General features: G+C 36.3%; 1 protein-coding gene across 1 annotated transcript in view; it reads right to left on the minus strand.

Annotated features, from left to right (window-relative positions):
- The window catches only part of AHR (aryl hydrocarbon receptor), a 59,201-nt gene extending 43,054 nt beyond the window's left edge, over nt 1-16,147 (minus strand). The window contains exon 1 of the mRNA XM_026841736.1: nt 15,963-16,147. The gene's annotated coding sequence lies outside the window, so the exon portion shown is untranslated. The remainder of the gene's footprint in view (nt 1-15,962) is intronic.
- Between the last annotated feature and the right edge of the window lie 3,990 nt (nt 16,148-20,137).

Raw genomic sequence — 20,137 nt, forward strand, 5'->3', positions numbered from 1 at the left:
AAAGTCCCTTGAACATGAAGTCCAACTTCTGATGCTAAGAAGGGTCCTAATAGCACCTACTGGGTTCTTCCATCAGAGAAAGCAAACAAAAAGGAGAGAAACTGGTTGTGATATATTAAGTCAGTAAACACCTATATAAAGACAGAAATTCTGTCCAGGGAAAGATGATGGAGCCCTAGAAGGATGCCTGTAAGAATCGTGTAGCTGTGCAGACAGTGCCATCATGAAACCCTGAGATCAAAAATCTGAAAAAGTCTGAAATATAGCTGTGTTCTCACTGCTGTAACTTGTGAAAGAAAAAAAAAAAAAAAAAAAAATTAAAGCAATTCCTCCAAAAGTCTCTTGCACCTTCCATTTAATTTAATATGGCCCTAATTTGACATTTACTTTAATATGGCAGTGGGTATGGGGTTGGCTAATGCAGCCAAAGAATCTTCAGAATACTTGAAAGATACCTCAAGTATGAAAATATTTACATACAGTGTAAATTCCCCATGTTTTATTTTCATCCTGAAAGGAATGTGACCCACTTGACGAAAGAGAGCAACTGTAGGCTTGGGGGCCATTACCAAATCAGAAAGCAGACATCTTTTCCTGTAGGATTTCACACAGATACAATCTCATGAAGTTTTAAGCTGCACAAGATTTTAAACAGTATTGAAAGATTCTGCAAAGGCCATTTTCTGTAAGACAGGTTTAAAGCAGAAGTGTTTTCTGAACAGTTATAACCATCTATAACAGCATATCATTTGAATCTGCCCCCTTCCACATGGTATCACCTTCCCTTCCTGTTCATTTCCTCTCCAAGAGACTATAAAGTAATTTACATATGGGTTTCCCGGGAGAGAAGAGGTAAAAATGAACATGGTTATATTCCTTCCCAGGACACTTAGGAGCTTAAACTGGGAAAATAAGGTGAAGGGCTAAAAATGAGGAAGAGTCTTATCTGCTTATCACCAGGTTAGTCACTAACAGGTATAAGACCTCAGTTAGAGGAAGGCACAGAGATATCAGATAATCTGTCCCCACTCTTGCAGTTCAGATAGTGTCTCTCCATTAAAAAACAGAATGAAAGCTATCTATAAAATGTAACAGCCATCCCCATAACATGACTTTGTGTGTAGATGTAGTGACTCTTCTGAGCCATACCATTCCAGAGATGAGATTCATTTCACAATGAAAGCTGCTCCTCAAACCGATACTGCTACTTGAACTGATGAACGAAAACAGAACAAAATGGAAGCACTGAAAATACATCTCCTTTGCACTAGCAAACATAGATTGGAATGGCTATTGCAGGTAACATATGACAGCAAAATAATTTGAAGTTGGGAGGTGTGGAATAGAAACACTTGCCAAGGTTCCTCTCAAACACAGCCATGTTTCCCCATTTTGTGCAAGTTTTGTCACGTTCTTCCATTCTGGTCTAATTCAGACAGATTCAAATCCTGCAAGAAAAAAGCTTATAAGATTCCTCCAGTGTTCTTGCACACATAACAGCTAGAACCTGGTGTCATTTTTCAAAAGTTTACCTGATCAGATACTTCCTCTTCTGTCATAAGTATCTCATACTTTCTTAAGTTAAAAGGGGCAGTGTAAGGCTTATTACAATTTTTACACTAGTAATCCAACTCTCTGAATTATTTTTTCCTTTAATAGTTATGATAATATTCCACCATTCCATCTTTTTGCAAGATTTCTTATTGCTTAATGATTATTTTTTTTTTAGTCTAACTATGCTTTTAAACTTCTCATTTATATACAATGATTCTACAGCTTTGTCCCTCTTTAACCAGGTGTGTGTTTTATTTAATTCTCTAACCAAGGCTCCTAATGATTTTGTAGAAGTGTCCTCTGCTTTTATCCAGTCTTGGCTCCAACTCCAGTAATTGGTTGGTTTTGGGTTTGTTTGGGTTTTTTTACAGTCTGTTTTTACTGGAAAAATATTTACTGAAGAGGTCAAAGATACAACAACTGATCCATTTCATGCCTTCATCACTTCTTGAAATTTTGCCCCAACTTTTGATTCTAAATCGAAATCATACACTAAATTACATTTTATGAGCAGGAAGCTCAGATCCATTTGGTGAGGGGTGATCTGCTTGCACACACGGGTCCTCTCACAAATGTTTTTTTTTCTTTACAATCAAGGCCTTTTATTGTTTACAAAAGTTAACCTTTTACTTGGCCTGTACAGCAAAACAAGATGGGGTGGGGGTTTTTTTAAACTTGTTCTCACTACCACAAGCACTTTCCATTAAGCAAGCAGAAGTTGTGTCTGAGAAATAAACCACCTTGCACAACACCACAGTCCAGGCAATTAGCCTTTTTTAAAAAAAAACAAAAACAAAAACACAACATTTTCTCAGTGGTGTTTTCTGTATCACTAATGCAAAAATGTTAAAAGAGCAACACAAACATCATAACTTATCCTGAACAAAAACTGCCTAGTATCCTTCTGATATGGTTTGAGAGAAGTAAATGTCTATTTCGCTCTTAAATTCTGAAGTCAGTTAAATATTTAAGTGCTGGTTTTAGAACGTTTTCAAAATATACAAATCAGACCAAATGTAATTGGAATATCTGCTGACAGTGTTCTGCTAAATTTTTCCTAATCTCAATATCAGCAGTTTATCCTCAAAAATCTCTTGACAAAGATCTCTTGATTTTTGAAGTACCAGAAATGTCACAAGTCTGGAAAAAAAAACAACAAACAAACAACATGCTAGTGCTAGACCCACTAAAATGGAAAACTAGAATAAGCATTAGCAGTTTAATACCTGAACTCTTACTGTTTTCTTTCCCCATCCCAACAAATCTATAACTGTTGGCTACATCTCACTCCTGAAGTCACAGCTGCTACCACCTATAAAATTTACCGCTACCAAACATTAAAGTTGTATTAGCAACTACAGAAAAATGATGACCAAAAGTAATGAATTGGGCCTTTTCCCCCACATCTGTAGAATTAATTCAATTTTCAATTCTTTGCATAGTATTTTAGTCCTCCATGTGAGACAGCAGAAGAGGGATAGTTTATTGAGTTAGCTACATGGCAGATGATGTTAATCAACCTTATTGGCTTACACAAAAATGCCTGCTGCATGCTTACAGCAGAATGCTTTGCAAAATGTAAGTTGCAGAGTAATCTAATTCTTTTGCCTACAGTATCACACCCATATATGGCATTCTTAAACGTGGCTGAAGTTATGACATTGAAGCAGCACACTGGTTTTAACAACACTTCACAGAACGAAGACATTAGATTTTACTACATTTGCCTAACGTATATACCATAAAGTTACAGAAACTTGTTTTAAAACAATATCCACGTAACCCAAGAACCTGGAGTTTAACCAGATTGTGTATGAGATTTTCCTCAACCTTCATAGGATATTTTCACTCATTCCCAAAATCCAGCTCAGCAAGCCCTGAACTGTTTTTGTTGAAGCAGATTGGTGTTTCTTTTAAGACCATTGAAAGATTAAAATAAATTTTAAAAAATATCTTCTGTTAAAGATCTGAAAAACCATTATACACCACTGAATTGCTCACAACATGGATTAAAACCAACTGAACTCTGCTACACAGGACAACTGAAAAACTCAGGTTTTTTGCTTGTTTTTATCCTTTTAAATGTTGCTTTTAAAAGAGAGTAACAGCATTAAGTGTGGAATGTTAAGTGTTTATGCAGTAGTCTCCTTTAAATGGGGGACATATCTTCAGTTGCCACAAAGTGGTACTTAAAACACCGCTATGTTTTCTTAAGTAGAAGGAAAAAACCAGCAACCAAGTTGTGTATTTTTTTTTCCCTTAAGTGACTGAGTGTTGCTGAACTTAGTTCACAGCATGCTAATTAATCACTGCAGAAACACCACGCTAAGTCAATATGTGCATACTTCCAACAATAAGAGTTCAGTCATTGCCTTTGGAAGATTCAAGTCTCCATTCATGCAAACACTTGCACTACCTAAAGATGTTCCCAAACTGTGCTAAATGTCTGTCTTATCTCTGTGGTGGGCACGAGGAGCCACTGCTCCTGAGCTGGGGGGGCAGGAGAAAAGAGAAATAAAAGCAAAAACAAACAGTCACACACTGTCACAACCACTATGTAATAGAAGTTCATTCATTCCCTTAAAGTCTACAAGCATGCATGTGCTTCTTGCCCAGAATTACCCCCATCGGTCTCCCAGACTGGCAGAATGTAAAAGGAAGGCAGATAAAGACTTATGGGAGTTGAAAAGCAAGCAGCCATTTTTGAGATCAAGAATTAGGCAGAAGGTTACAGGACCATGAAGTGTAGGGTCAGGTATAAACTATTATGCCTTTGAGAGAGCCAATGACCCTATATGCTCTCTGGGAATTTCTGTGCTTCTAATACACCAGGGGTAGTTCTCCTCAACTTAAAGCAGAGCCTGGAGTTGAGAAAAAAAAAAAAACTGAAGAATGACTGTACATGACATAGCTATAATGCAGCAGAGCAACAATTACTGTTCAATGATTTTACAGCTAGCCAGTTTTAACTAGTCACCTGATGCCAGAATTTTAGTTCAGGATTTTTATTTTTTTTTTTTGAAACACACATAGGGAATATAACTTTACTTTTGCTTTTATCATTTACTTTAAGACAGAAAGTAAATCTCAGGAAACATGCAGTTCAAATTTGTCAACTCTCACTTGGGCTTTGAAGCTTAACCACCACATACCAAACCTTATACTGCTTGTGGTTTCAAGACTTGGAGGCAATGAACTCTTGTTCCATAACTATCACAGAGACAACAGTCACCTGCTGAATCACCAAAACCATATCCTGGCATACCCACATCTATTCTGAGGTACTTCCCATTCAATTGCTTTGGCTACATCTTCCTTGCTTCTACAGAAAAACCTCAGCAAGAGGTGCATGCTTGTAAATTGTAACTTACCATCAGACCTATTAATACAGTACTGCTTTAGTGACAAAAAGAGGATAAAAAAAGTTTGCTAAATTTTTTGAGGTGAGGGATGAAAAGTCAAGAAAGTGAAGTGATTTACTTTGGAATGAGATCTATGGGATCTACGGAAGTTTAGCCTAGATGCACGGAGGTACCTACCTACAATATTTTTGGGTTTTTTGAACCTTTGGTTCCTAAAACAATTTTCTTTTCCTGTAAGTTAATTTGTCCATGTTAGAACAATGCAGAAAGTTTATATGCATAAAGCTAATTAGACATTATATATTGTTTAAAAATTATCATCCATTTGTTATACTTTTGATTTGTAAAGAAGACAAGTAAATACCAAGTAGAAAAGAGCAGTTAATACCACAGGGTTTTTTTTAAATTAAATCACTAATTCTGAAACAAATGGTGGAACTCTGTGCTAAAACAATATCCTACCGTAAAATCTGTTCTCTCAGTTTTAGACATCAATAGTAATTTTTTATTATAAAGCCTAGAAATTTAAAGTGACTTTTAAACTCCTACAGTTCACAGTTATTTTATTACCTATCAGTTTCAGTGAGAAACTCATCTCAAACTTGAACCTGGTACTCAACGATTAACTCAAATCTGTACTTTTTTTCCTACTGAAACAATGCCTCTAACTTTAGCTTCACCCAACTGATGGCTCAACAGCAACTTCATAGAATTTTTATCTGGGGAATCTCTCTATGATTTTAACTGAAAAAAAAATAGTCAATTACATTCCATGTATGAAACAGGACAGTTTAATTATTCTACTAGTAAGATGCGATGTTGAGTTTTGCTGCTATTACGTTAGAAGGGTATGGAGGTGGGTTTGGACGATTTCTTTACAAGACCATTAAGTCCAGCCCTTGCTATACAAGCACTTTCTAACCAAAATAACTCTTCTTTAAACTGAAGAAAAAAACCCATACATTCCACCAAAAGATGTGAAGTTGTCTTTTTATGCCAACTCAAAGCTTTTCAGCAATTTAACAGAAGACTTTCTGCAACGATTGAAGCATGTCAAGGGAGTCAAGTGGACCTTTGGAGGGTTGCTTCCTTTCCAGCCCAAGACTCTTTTCTCTACTTGGGATATGGGACTTACTCTCCGCTTATTTCACTTCCAAGGCCATGAACATATCCTGTTAAAGCCATATGCATGTTCTCAGTCTGAAAGATGAGTCCTTCCTTGTCCCTTGCAGTCACCCTCTGCACTTCACAGGTTGCTGCTGAGGTTGACACAATTAGACCTCAATTGTACTACAGAGAGGGGAAGAGGAATGGATCGCTTGGGACTGGAGGGATGCCCTGTAGAGACGTTAACTCACCAGCTTGGTGATACAAAACAATGAGAGTCAACACTGAAGACCTTGTTAAAGTCAAGAGAAATTATATCCACTTCTCTCCCATTGTCCACAAAACCAGACATCCTTCATAAAAGGCAGTCAGGTTTGTCAGGCATGATTTGCCCACAGTCTACAGATGAATAAGACTAGTATTCTCATAGGGTAAAAGCTGAGGACAAACTTTTTCACTTAACTAGGGCAGCAGCCATTTCAGAGTAGTACATCCATGTTACAAGAAACACTGAGGGACTCAGGGTAGCTGACGCCCCTACACTGAAGATAGTTACAAGCACTGCAGCAGAGGGCCCGTGGTCAGCTGATACAGCTTGAGACAAACAGAGCAAAGGGGGACAATGCAGAAATACACAGGCTGATACATTCCTAAAAACTCTTACAGCCACCGGGCTCAAACCCTTCCTGCAGAAGAGCATAAGCCTTGCATTCTACCTTCACATGCTGATGGGGTGGGTGCATGAAGAGGTGCAACTTTTTTTTCCTTCCACATGACTAGGTAGAACTCATTAGCATTTATGACACCTGATTAGCATACTGACCAGGACTTCACATCTGCATTGCTATCCTTCTGAAGAATCAGCTACAAAACACAAAATTTGTCTACAAAGTTTCCCATTAAATAGGTCAAGAAAGCATATTAACAAAAGCCTTCAGTATCAGTGTGCTGTATGACACCAGGTGCATTTCAACATTCTTTAATGTTGAAATTTGAATCAAATCAACAGCCTGGTGTCTGGTAAGATACTACATATAGCACCATACAGAGCATGATGGTATCAAAGCAAAATTAAGAGCAGTTATAAGGACAAGAATAAAAGATGGGGATTGTTTGCTCCAGGAACCTTTTGTTCTCTGATAAGAGTACACCAAACGACAAATGGTACAAGCGAGGAGAAGACCGGGAGCAGCTCTTTTTCTCCAAGCAAGCAAAATATTTATGTGGCACATTGGAGATAAAAAAAAAAAAAAAAAACCAAAAAAAAACACAATAAAGGAAAGACATCATCCTTCAGTTTGTAACTGACATAGACACCAAGAGGCTAAAATGAATTCACTGAAATTGAATACTTCAGTACAAAAAACTAGTGTCTTGTGCTGGCCCAAAGGAATTGTACCACTGAAGACATGACAACGGAGTCTGATGGGGGAGTCAGAATATTTGACCAGCCAGACCATGGACTTGCTCCAGTAAATTCCTACTTTATGCAATCAGTTAGAATTTGTCTTGAAGGCCCAAGTATGTACGTCTTTCAGCTTATTAGATGTTATATGATGCCATGCATAAAGTGTGTGGTAAAGAGAAATTCAAAAGGCACATGGGTTGAATTTCAAGAGGCAATTATTCAGTGGAAAAAAATGAGTATCTCTTTCTTCAATTAGAAACAGAGTTTAGTATGCATCACTGAGGGCGACTAATTCCTATTTGTGTGTCCCCTTTAATGTTCACAGCTGGCAAAAACAAAAACTACATTTTCTTAAGGCAGTTTCAGATAACTAGTTCTTACAGTTTACTTGATTTAAGTTTCTAGAATAACTATGGTAAGTTTTATCATTAACATAACACCTTGCCAAAACATACAGCTTGGACAGTCCACCACTGCACTGAGGTGCAGGAACTCCCAGAAGGCTTTTCCTACAAAGCATTTATCAACACATCATCTGCAACTCTGAAGAGCATGTTTGAAATTGGTTATTTTTTTTTTTACCTTTTTCAGATTCTCTTAAAAAGAAGTTAAAACTAATCACTTACAACCACAGAACTCCGGTAACTAGAATTAGCTTCTAGTTATCTAGCTAGATTCCAAAACTATTCACAAAGAAATAATTCTTTAACTAGTTAGTGCTCTATCAAAGCATGTATGGAGCAGAAACTGTTTTAACAAACCTAAATTTTTTGTTTACTCGTGAAAAATAAACAGTGTTATAACTGGCTAGAACTGTAAACATCTACAGAACTCAGTCACACAAGCAAGTCTTATTTCCTTATCAGAATACAGATAACATCAAACAGGAAGAGCTAGGGCATTTCTCCTATCAACAAGCACACACAGGAGGAAAGCTGCTGAGTCATGAAGGCACACACAGCATTAAAAGATATTCCAGTATTAAAAGATTATTTGTACACATTTTTAAAATGTATTCATAGTGAAGTCTTAAATCATCAGGACATATTTTTAAGGTCATAGTCAAGGAAATTATACTTGTACGAATTCAAATGGATGAATCCCAAAGCCCATGGAAGACGGATGTTCAAAGCCTAGTGCTACCTCTAATTAATACTTCTACAAACTGTCTTTGGAAAAGGGATCAACAGCTACTGTGATTTGTATAACAAAACCAAAAAGCTCCAAATCTCATTATCTTTAGGTGTTACAGTTTAGTAATAAAAACGTTAACAAAGATTACAAGATTTGGAATACACAGTGTCAGAGAAGCAGTGGTGCTTCCCGAGGCCAGGCTTTTTATCTTGTTACCTGTTCTGGGTTTGAACATCATACTGTTGTCGGAAAAGCAGACGTGTTGACCACTGTACAATAGGTCAATAATCACACACTCTGGAGAGATGTTGCTCATTTATTTTAGGGTTGCGTAAGCCTAGGTATTCCATTGTTTCCCACAAATCAAGCACAGCAATAGGACTTTTCATGCTATATTACACACAAAAATTTCAGAGTTAGTAATTTATGATTCTGATGATTGGTTAGGAATTTACACACAGTTATAATACTGCTGACAATACTTCTACTACTACGCATGCTCAGGGGAAGGGTCTTCACCCGGGCAAGCATCATCTTGACCTATAGGCATGATTTTAGTAAGAAGGGTAGTTCAGCTAAGGATACATGGACCTTGAGTTTGCTTGCCAAGTTGACAATGTATCCTCTTCAAGGTCTAACTGCTCTGGGATGTCCTTGCTCAAAGGAGGCTATCTATTTGTTCTTCTGATTAGGGATACCTTTGGCTTTAACATACACAAAGAACATCTTTCTTGACCTAAGCATAATATTGCTACATTGTCCTAGGAGTTTAACCTTCAACAATACCAACCCTGACAATGTAAATCTTCAGAGCACTTACATGGTTAGCATAGGATAGATTATATTTTAGGGTCTAATCTTGGAAACAAAAGAATATTCACTGCAACAGGTATCCAGAGCAAAGCCCCAAAACAGTATGCTTAAAACTAATCTTCCTATTAACAATGGCTATAGAGAAAAGACAAATACTCTGCATACCGGGACAGGGTTTTCAAAGTATTTTACAACAGCTTTGTGGATCTTAAGAGGCTCCTACATTGACTTTCTATATGCCTTTGATTAAATAATACATACAGGGCAGAGAAGAAGAGGTAAACTTTTATTTCTCTTTCTTGCAAAGGGAGTTCTAAATTATTAACATTAATCACTGAAATACTACAGTGCAACAGGAAAATAAAATCTGAAGAATACATTGATTACCAATATTTCTAACCTGTTTCTTCTCTTTATCCTACAAATATACTGACATATTAAGTTCTTTGTAATATAAAGAGAATTTTCAAATTTAGATGTTCCATTTGGAATACATTAATTGTCAATTGTATCAATCCATAGGGGTATAGAGCTGCCTAGTTGCATGATGAGCCTAGTGACACAGCACTCCTAAAAATAAAATGTTTCTGAACAAGCTAAGAATGAGGATGTAACAGTGAAAACATACATATTTTGAGATTTAAGGTGATGTCACAGCTACATGGCTTTAATCATCATTTTTAAGGATCAGAATTTAGGACTCTAAAGCCTAAATCCCTACTTATGTTCTGTTATGTAAAATACAGGCTAAAATAGCCTGTAGCAGACAGCCACAAATGCTCATCAGTATGAATCTCGGGGGATTGGAGGTGGAGGGTAAATGTTCAGGGGCAGGGAGAGGGGGAAGGGAAGAGGTAAGAACAGCAGTGTGGAAGAACAAGCATTGATTAGGAAATAACTTGAATGGTACGACAGTCTGATACCAAAATAACTATACAATTCCAAGGTTCACATTTCGTAATAATTTTGGATTGGGGCCAGGGGGGGAAGACAGTACAAAACAAAAGCATAGTTCATTTGTTTGTGGGAGGTTTTTTTAATTATTTTTTTCCCACCAACTCTCAGATAAGATTCAAAGCAGCTCAATCAAAAATGTGAAAATGAATTCATATGCCTGGTAGAAATACCAAATACAGAAAAGCTAATCAGACCGAGAATGACATAACTTGCAAGGATGGAAACGAAGCAAATCTACATCTGAGTAATATTTTAACAGGATGATATATCTGCTAGAAGAATCACCATGAGATGTGATGGATTCTTCATTTAACTTCTTCACACTGAAGCCGGATGTGTTCTAAAAAAACCCCACAAAGAATCTCTCTTAAACTATGGGGTGCTTTCTACCTTGGAAGTGCAAAAATGGCTCAAGACAGAGTCATGAATCAAGTAAGATTAGTCAAGCCCACCAGAAGCTGCTGGCAACAGTAAATTCCTATATGGCATCAGCATAAATACTTAAAAGCAGTAAGTGCCACCTGACTCCACTGCCCTGCCCTGGAGGGCTGTAGCTTTTCCTAACTTGGGAGTCAGGAGCATCGGGGGGGAGCAAGGAAAGAAAGTAACATGAAAGGGAAGTCACACTTTCAAAAACTACATGAGGAAAGCCACATTAGACAAGGCAGGTAAATATAGTAATAGTCTGAAATAAAAGCAAGTCAGGCCAGATCTGCTGTATTATCCTGGTCTCAATGTGCTGAGTTTTAATTGGTTTTGTACTTTCATGTTTCTGTTCCAGACCACCACCTAACACTTCACAGAAAGGCTTTCTATATCCACTAGACTGCAGTATGTTGCAGCCCTTCTCAATGTGATAGAATACACACATTGTCTCCCACTTTGCTTGTCCTTCCCATGTGTACATCTTATCTTAAGCTATACTCTCCAACTCAGGAAGCACATGCAGTCTGTTCTCTCCAATACACAGTACCATAGAACAGCAGGCATCACAGGAAAAATACATTGTATCAAAGAATATATTCTATCTGATGACAATGGGTGCATTGCAAATTTAAGCTATGTTATGCCAAGGAATGTGCGTTAATTATATTACAAAGTAAAATTAGGAAATGCAAACTTACTGGAAAAAATTCTTAATTATTTTGTTATTGCTGTGCTTGCCAGAATCACTTGCATACAACATAAGAAACCAATTCTAAACTAATTTTGAGCAGAAACTTTCTTCTGTAATTGCAGAATACTGTCCAATAAGCAAGAGGGGAAAAACCACATACTTTAAGCCACAGGAATTCTTAGTGAAATGGATGAAAGAATAATTAATAAGCAACATGTTAAATTTTGTTTCTAGTGTATTGATACACACAGAGCACAGCTACTTCATTTTAGAATCTGCAAGCCTCTCCTTATTTCTCAGTATACCTCTAAAAACAAAAATCATGCCCCTAACATTATAAAAGATGATCATACGAACTCTACATTTATCCCTTTAATCTAGCCACTTCACCAAAACCCTGAGAAGACTCATTATAAATGTTTTTCCTTACTGCAGTGAAGTATTTAAGTGATTATCAATTCATCATATAAGGAGCAAAGCTAGAGGCAAAAGGGATTTTTCCTTTAGTGTGCATGGGGAACATGGGCTATGCCTAAATGATCATCCAGTTGTGCTCCAGATGCTGAACTCACACTAACCTGCACCCACACAAAGCGCTGTTGTCCCATATTCTACTTCGTATTTTTCACCACTGAATGCACACATTCACGGGCACTTAGCATCAAAACGGAGTGAAATAATATCAGGACAACATACAAAGTCTTTCTTTACTTCAGAAGACACCTGCCTGATTTATCCTAGTCTCTTAAAAATAAAAAGCTTGCCTTAAGCCACTTTAAGAAAGTATCTTACAAACATGAAATAAATACTCCAACAGTGATTTAAGCTAACCTGCTTGACTTTGAGGACTGCTAATCCACTTCAGTACAGGCAGGTAGCACCACCCAGCTGAGAAGCAACACCGCCTTAAATCACTTCTGAGCTTTGACTCACCATGCAAGAACTTTGACTTTATAAAGAAACAGACTTAGCACATATAAGCCACCACCAAAAATTCCTTCTTGACTACAAGGTCAAATTTGTACATATACATATAAGAGCATGCCAGAGTGCTTGACATGGGGATGCAAGAAAGCCTTCTGACTCCATGTAGACTTGAGATCAACCTGATCACACAGAACTAGTGTATCTGAAGAGCAGTGATACAGAAGGATCACTTAACAGCACAGTAACTTCACTAACAAATTACAACAATCAAAAGCAACGGTTTAACAGAATACAATCAACAACAGAAAACAGTAAGATGTTTTGAGGTTGTGAAAGAGGAAATAAAAAGTGCACTTACTTCCTACAACCTGAAATAGAGTAAACATGCAGAAGTCCACCACATTTTAGTTGTTTCCACCATGGAAAACCTCAGGTGTCCTTAGCTCTGGAGAGAATTCTGTACTATCTTAATGACTAGGGGCAGGGGAAGATGTTTTATTGGTTTGTCTGGCTTTTTTCAGTTTGTTTTTTTTTTGTTTGGGGTTTTTTTGTTTTTAATAAATACACTTAGCTTTTAAAGTAACAACAAAAAACCCTGTAGATGTTTAAGTGAGATACATTTATTCAAATTGATGTAACTTCTTGAGATGTCTTTCACAAAACAGTTTTTTGTGCCCCCCAGATTTCCGCCTTCAGAAAACAGACATTCACTCTGGATTATTTAAACTTGGAAAAATGCAAGTGTTTTCTTTGAAAAAATATCTATTGTTACAGCAAAAACTTGGGTTTCCTTTCAAGCAAGATCATATGATTACGCGTTTATATTTTACTTTCCGCAGGAATTTACACACCCCCCATTTGCATCCTGTTATTCATTCAGCGTTTCCCTTTACTTCAGCATGCTGCGTTAATAAAGTGGACCTGCTGGCTCAGTCTAGGCACTCAAGGTGACAATCTAGCACCCACTCTTGTGAGATTCAAGTTTTGTTAAGATTTATTCTATGAGGCTTTCTTCATATATTTAACCACACAAAACTTCAAAAAAACAGTTCTGTGAGAAGCACTGCACAGACAGATGGTGAAACACTAATCCATGGGTTTTCAGGGAATTTTTGCTAATTCTGTACTTCAAAGCACTAATTTATCTTTTGGAGGGTAAGTTTCAACTGAAATAGATTCCATGTTATTTAAGTACATTAAAACAGTATAAAAGATATTATTTTCAACACTAGATCTATCATAGGTTGGTCACACCTGTTTATCTTCACTTTAGTCATTGACGTTAGCCTTCAAACACCTTCAGATAGATACTGATTACTAACTTGATTTGTAGTCTTACAGTTCAAAGGCCTGAAAAGAAGTAGCAAAAAGCCTTTTTCTGCTGAAATAGGTTAAGACAGCTTCTACTGAAGCTATTCTATCTGAAGGTAGAAATTGAACTTGCTTCATCTTCTACTGTTCCAAACGTCTTGTACAAGACAAGCAACAACAAATTATTTATCTTTTCATGTTTACTGGGCTTTTCTATCTTATGGAGACTATAGGAAAAATATTCTGCTGTAATGCACCTAGTATATTACTTGTTGCTTGAAAAATCCCTTCCTATGAGGCAAATCAAAATTCTGCTACTACTTAATTCATTATAACACAATTAAATATCCTATATTCTACAGCTGTGGTCCAGTATGGTAACATTAGCTGCATGTGTTTGTCTGATGGGGATACCATACTAATAGTATGCTACTGAGTTGAAAAAAACACAGGTTAACTTTGCTTCAGTTCTGGATCCTCAGTAGTCAAATTGCACATCTAATTCATCACCACTCTAAATGGCTGAAAGCTACCTTTGTGCTCAATTTAGAAACAAGCAACTGACATGAATTTTGGTGTGAAGTGATTCTGGCTGTCTATTTACAGCTTAAAGCCATGAATTATTTTTTTTTTCCCTATACAGAAATCATAGCCTTAAACCTCTTTAATTCCAGGACCTTCAAGTGCAAATTTTTAATGGAGGTGTAGGGTGATGGGGGAAAAAGAAAAATCAAGCACTTCCATTGCATCAGAAATTGAGATTTGTTATTATCACTCCATCCTAAGTAAGGAAAAAAAGCTTACAATCTTGGATTTGTTTTAAAATACATAATTTGTTTTGTAAAAAGTTTCATTGAGTCTAAAACTTCCCCTTCTATTCACCAAGAGAGCACAGACAAACCAAATAATTTTTTTTATGACAGTCAACCTGGCATAATGTCTCACAAAGACTTTGATGAAACTGATGTGCCTAGAGAACTCCTTCATTTAATGGGAGAAAATATTTTCATTTGAAAAAAACACTGCTAGAAATATTTGACCAACTCTAGCTTTGAGTAGATTCCATACTAAGAACTGTCCTCAAGCACAGAAATCAAGATGCTTGCATGTATTGTTCAAGCAATAAAACACAGGATATAAATTTATAAGCACTATTAAACTGAAGCCAGTAGACTCAATAAATGAAAATAAATGTTCTGTAGTCCTGCAGGAAAAGGTGAAACTAACTTAGGTGGTTAGGCTTCTTTAGTCCTTTCATCCATAATATGGAGTCACTGTCAAGAGGCTGGAACACTAAATCTTAAACTAATGAGGACAGAGGTTATTTTAATGTCAAAAAAAACAAAACAGTAAAAAACACCCCATCTTGCAATTTAGTATCAACTGCATTTCAAGCAAGATTCCTTTGCTACAGCTGATCAATATAATTCCACCTTCAGTATAACAGTGTAAAACTTCACTGACTGATTAAAAAAGGACATTTATTTAAATACAAGCTCCCTGCTTTATTCCAGCAATGAAAAGGATCATACTATTTCTGCTTTTGAAGAAACTGGCACGAAGCCAGCCATTGCATCTCACCCAACAGAACACTTCAGGTAGTACTCCTTGGCCAGCTCTTAGATAGCGCAAAGAACACGTGCTTCTGGCCTGATTACTACTCTGAGCACTGCTGCACTACCCTTGACAGGGCTGAGGTCAGTGAAAACCTGCTCACACAACTAGAGAACCTTAGCTGTCACCTTAATGCCTTATACCCTGCATTAATCAGGGCTTGAACACAGGAAAGACTTTGCCTTTATTTCTTTACAAGTCACCTTTGCAATAAACTATAGGAAGGGGCGCTAGCAATTACTTTATATCAAAACAAAGCAATTTTTAAGCAAAACATATAGCTAATGGGAACTCATAAGACATGTTTTGAACAGTAATAGTTTTATGAAGGCAATTTTGGGAGGGGAAAACAAGTCTCAAGTGTCTTTGAAAGTCTAAGGAAAAGGACTGAAAGACTCCATAAGAACAGTATTACTTCCAAATGCAAAGCTTTGAAAGACTGGTGATTTAAGTGAAATATAAGCAATTACATTTGTTTTTCAAGAAACTGGAAAGTTTACTTTATACAGTTACACTGTATATAACCACACAACTGGACATTCCCTTAAAATACAGATACATTTAACAGTTTTAAGTACTTCAAACAGCTGAAATCATCATACAGTGTGAACAGAATTTTACAGGCAGTCCAAAAACCAAATAAATTCCCAACCCTTACCGTCAAAAAAACTTTTGGCTCTCAGGTAACTGACGCTAAGCCTAAGCACAGACAGTTTATCCAATTTGGCGATAACATCTTGAGGGAAAGGCAGAAGGCTAGCCAAGCGGTCCAACTCTGCATTCAAGCGGTCCCTGTGTCTCTTGGATGGATTGGACTTGACTCCTTCTGCTGGGGATGGCTTTACTCTGTGGCAAAAAACCAAACACAATATAAATGCAAGTTCCCTCCCAAAATGAAGGTAGATATTCGCCAAACCTAATGTTAAAAATTGTCTTTTAAACTTTAACAAGCAAAATGTTTTTCCCAAGTGATTTCTGTTTCCCATTTGGGGAAAAAAAAAAAAAAAAAAAAAAGACTAATCTAAAATAGCTTAACCCCCACCTCCAACACACACACTGCTAAATGGAGCAGAGCTACAATGGCTACTTGAACACATAATGAACATTTGAAACCTCTAAGATTCAGTGTCTCTTATTAAAAGCTTCTTACACTTTCACTCAAATGTCACTTTAATTCTTCCAAATGGTCACATTACAAATAATTCAATAACGTTTGGTAATATTTCTGTACAATCACATTTGACAGTACACTTTTTCAAGTACAATTTTTCACAGGTATCCTTAATTTTTGTTGTTTGGAACAGGCAATTGTCAAATGAATAGAACAAAAATTTTAGTAACTTGCTAGACAATGAGACACCCAAAACTGCACAAGAAAACAAGAGATACAGCTCAGCAGGTAAAATCTTTGTAGCAAACACTATTGAGCTCATCTTTTAAGTCACCTCTCAGCTGAAGGCATTTCATTTGAGTATGGTATGATTGAATGTATGCCTTTGTACCTTACAAAGTACAATTTATGAAGCTTTCCATTATGAATTACTCTATGAAGTTTTTTCAAACTTGCTATTTTCCATTCATATCCATCCTGAACTCCAATTCCAGATAATTGGACACTCACACTTTCCCATGTACACAGAATTCTAGGACCGGGTTTAAACCCCTACTCATTTCAATTATAATTAGTTGTTACAACTAATACTGAAACCAAATAATTTATCTGCACAAGCCATGGTAGATTTCATTATATTTATTAAACAGTTTTCCAATTAGAGTGATTCATTCTCACTTTTCCAGTATTGCAGTTCTACTTGAGATCTGCAGCAGTTATCAATCTGTACCACTCTCATCACAGGCATGTTGGTTCTGCAAGATGTACTACTCATGAAAATACCAAGCATACAGACTTTCAGCAGTCAATTTATTCAGTATTTCATTTAGTCTGCTTCCAAGCTTCACCCTTGTATCAATTTTACGATGAGAAATTTCAAAAGCTCCACTAGGTATTTTTGTGACTGCTGAAAGTAAACCATATAAAAAATAATTTCACCTTGTATTTCAGTCAAGTAAGTAGTGATAGAGTGGACATCCCTATTTTTAGCTTGGTTTTACTTTATGTTTCAATTACATTTCTTGTTAGTTTAAAATTGAAGCCCTTCTTTATACAGGCATTGTTTATTAAAGCGTCACTTGTCAAAAATTTGCACTTAAGCCTGGCTGCCTGTTCCCTAACACTAGCAGCTGCCCTTTTGCACATTAAAGGAGGCATGCTCTTTATGTGGGGCCTCAAAACTTGAAGATGCCATAATACAAAATGTTAACACACAGAAATATAATACATCAGCAACAACTACTTAATCCCCAGATGAATAAAGTTAAGCTTGCTGTAGGGTAAAAATTGTCTAGGGCACTGTTCTAGTAGAGCTTTATCCAAAAAGCATTGGAAAAGGGGGGAAAACAGATGAAGAAATATGAAAATTCTACCTCTTGAAATAAAACATAGGTTCATCACCAACTGCAATGGATGGCAAACTAAATATTTGGTTAGATGCATGCTTCCGTCACAAGCCCTGACTTTGAGACCTGCAGCTCACGATATCTCCAAGTGAATATTAAATTTAAAATAATCTAGTAAAGCTTTCTTGATGTTCTCTTATTCTGGCAGGATACCACTTGTACAAGACACATGATCAACACAATTTAAATACAACCACAACAAAATAAGGTTCAAAAATCACCAAATATTACCATTATCATTAAAAGTTATTTTATAAATATTTTTAATTTATTAAACTGCCATAAATGTAAAGACAGAAATTCCAAACTTTAAGCACATAGCAGTTGTATAACAATCAGTGAACAGCTCACTATATCAAATTGAACAGATCTGCTTCCAAAAAGTGAAGGTCCCCATGGAAACCATTCAAAACATGTAACCATTTCCAGAGAAATTAACTCTAAATACCAGACTTCCCTATTTTCACAACTGTCCTCTGCTTTGCTTGAAACTTCTACAGACACCTTGACAAGATAGTTTCAGCTATCTTGTCACTGTGCAGTTATCAAGTTGTTAGACTTAATTGGGTTTGCTTCACTTTCTAATGATTTCTCTTTCTTACTTCTAACTAGATTAAAGCATATGAATTTTCTATGTGCTCTATACAGTATTTCTGAACATTAACTTATCGGTACTTGCAGCATAAATCTTACCATGTTCTCTCCCTCTAAATTAAACACTTTTTCCCTAATTTTCTCCTTCGACACCCAACTAAAATCCATTATATAAAAGTGGATCCTTCAGCAATGAAGGGAGTAAGGGCAAAAATGCCAGGGGCATAAGTAGCAAGCTAAACCATTTTCTATCCACTTATGTAAACCCTTGATGCTAAAGACAGCTCTAGCTGCGTTGCAGAAAATTATCTTCAAGGAAAATTACATGCCTGGATTTAATCTTGATGTAGCATGTATTTTATTTAAAAAGAAAATAAAAAACTAAGGAATGGAATGGATAAGCTGATTTTTCAGTTCTTGATCTTTTACCTTTCACAGGAAATTTGAATTCCCTAATCAAAGGCCAGAGGTCTCTGTACACTCCATGTCTCCAAATTGAGCTACAATCCTTATCATCCAACAGCTGCAAGACAAGCAAGCTGTCTTCATTCTTCTTTTAAAAATTTTAAAGGATTTGCCTTCATAACATTAGCTGACTACTATTTTCACAGGTTTGCTACAGGCTACTTAACCAGAAGTTTTTATTACACATGCTTACCACGTACACCTTTAAAGATTTTAACAACACAAAATTATTAAAAAGAAAGTGCACAAGTACCTGAGTTAATTATCATCAAAAGGTCAAAATAAGCTTCAATATTTACATGCTAATTTGTTTTTTAAAAGGAAACTGAAGCAGTTCTTTGAAAAACTGAAAATAAAGCACAAATTTATTTTGTTCATAATAACAAAAATTTTGAAAAGAAAAAAATAACCACCGACAACCAAGCACTGAAAAGCACAATACCTTATTAACAAGACTAAAGTGCAAAATAAAGTCAGAAAATAAAAGAATGTGCAAGAGCAGCACTAAAGAGAGCACGATAGTAAAAAAATAATTCTGTTGAAAAAAACTAATTAGAAGCTCACCAGAACTATTTTATTGCTTAGGAAAATTGGACATAAGGAAGAACATACATGATACCTAGCTAATGGATTGAATCTTTTCAGCTACATATATTTTTCATCTCACATTTAATAGTACATGCAATAACATGTTATGTATATTATTTAATTCAGTGTAGGTCAGGTATATGAAATGGACCAGTTATCACTAAGCAAGTATTATAACAGGTGACATCCTTTAGCAACTGAAAAATAATTCTAAGATAATATTACTCTTACTTCCCACAACAAAATTACAATTACTGAATACTCAGCTGATGATTCCTTTGGAAGAAACAGGTATGATACAGACTATCGACCTCTTCGATCAAAAGTTGTTAACTTATCTTGAAGGGGCAAGAGACACTTTCCAGTGTTCCTTTAGAAGGCTGTGAAACCAGCAAAGATTTAAGCCGCTGAAGGGATAAAGTTGTTTATTTCTTTTTTACTAAAGAAACCTCACTCAATCAGCAGCGTGCTATTCATCTGATGCTGGGTAATTTTTTTGTCCTTCAGTAGTAAACAGTTTTAGTTTGCTCAGGTTGTTTTGGTGTATGAAGGACTCCACCAGTGATAGACACAGCCAGACTTCTAACAAAGAATCCAAGATTCACACTCAGTTTTAATGTATTTCATTACTAAGATGACAAGCCTAAGCTATTTGGGAAGGGGGGGGGG

Source organism: Athene cunicularia, assembly GCF_003259725.1.
Source record: "Athene cunicularia isolate RWA chromosome 2 unlocalized genomic scaffold, athCun1 chr2_part1, whole genome shotgun sequence".
Lineage (NCBI taxonomy): Eukaryota > Metazoa > Chordata > Aves > Strigiformes > Strigidae > Athene > Athene cunicularia.